A 522-nucleotide genomic window follows, 5' to 3' on the forward strand; every position below is an offset into this window, starting at 1 on the left:
TATTCCCCATCTTTGATTACCAGATAGAATTTTAAATTACCAAGCAAACGGAGTCCTAAGTTCCTAAAGGCACAAGAGGGAAATGTGAATGTGATTTGTGACCACTCAGTTTGTTCCTCTTGATATACAGGCTCGGGGGTGTCCCTGGAGTCTTGGCTCCCTCCCACTCTTGCTGAAGTAAGAGGGAATAGAACTGGTCCTGAAAAAGCCATCACCTAAAGCACAGGAATAAGCAGGCATATTAACACAAGACTCACTCTGCCAGCATGCCTTCCACATGTGAGGGCCCAGGGCTTTCAGAGAAACTGAAGCCCCTTCTCTCCCAGAAGCCAATATTCAAAGCCATCTAGAGCCAGATCTGCCTTGGGAGAGCAGACTTGGGCTTCCTGAAAAAAGTGTGACTTTAGTTATCACACTGTTCAATCCAAAAGCAAACCCAGGGTCTGTCGCTCAGGTAGGTGAATGGTCAGGTTTCTTGGATATGGATGATGACATACAGGAGGCCTCACATGCTAGACAGAG

At 46.7% G+C, this 522-nt stretch overlaps 1 protein-coding gene across 1 annotated transcript in view; it reads left to right on the forward strand.

Annotated features, from left to right (window-relative positions):
- The window catches only part of DPYSL5 (dihydropyrimidinase like 5), an 88,272-nt gene that overhangs the window by 82,315 nt on the left and 5,435 nt on the right, over positions 1-522 (forward strand). The gene's annotated exons all lie outside the window — the stretch shown is intronic.

The sequence above is a fragment of the Otolemur garnettii genome, unplaced genomic scaffold (genome assembly GCF_000181295.1).
Source record: "Otolemur garnettii isolate 467f Iridium unplaced genomic scaffold, OtoGar3 scaffold00022, whole genome shotgun sequence".
Taxonomy (NCBI): domain Eukaryota; kingdom Metazoa; phylum Chordata; class Mammalia; order Primates; family Galagidae; genus Otolemur; species Otolemur garnettii.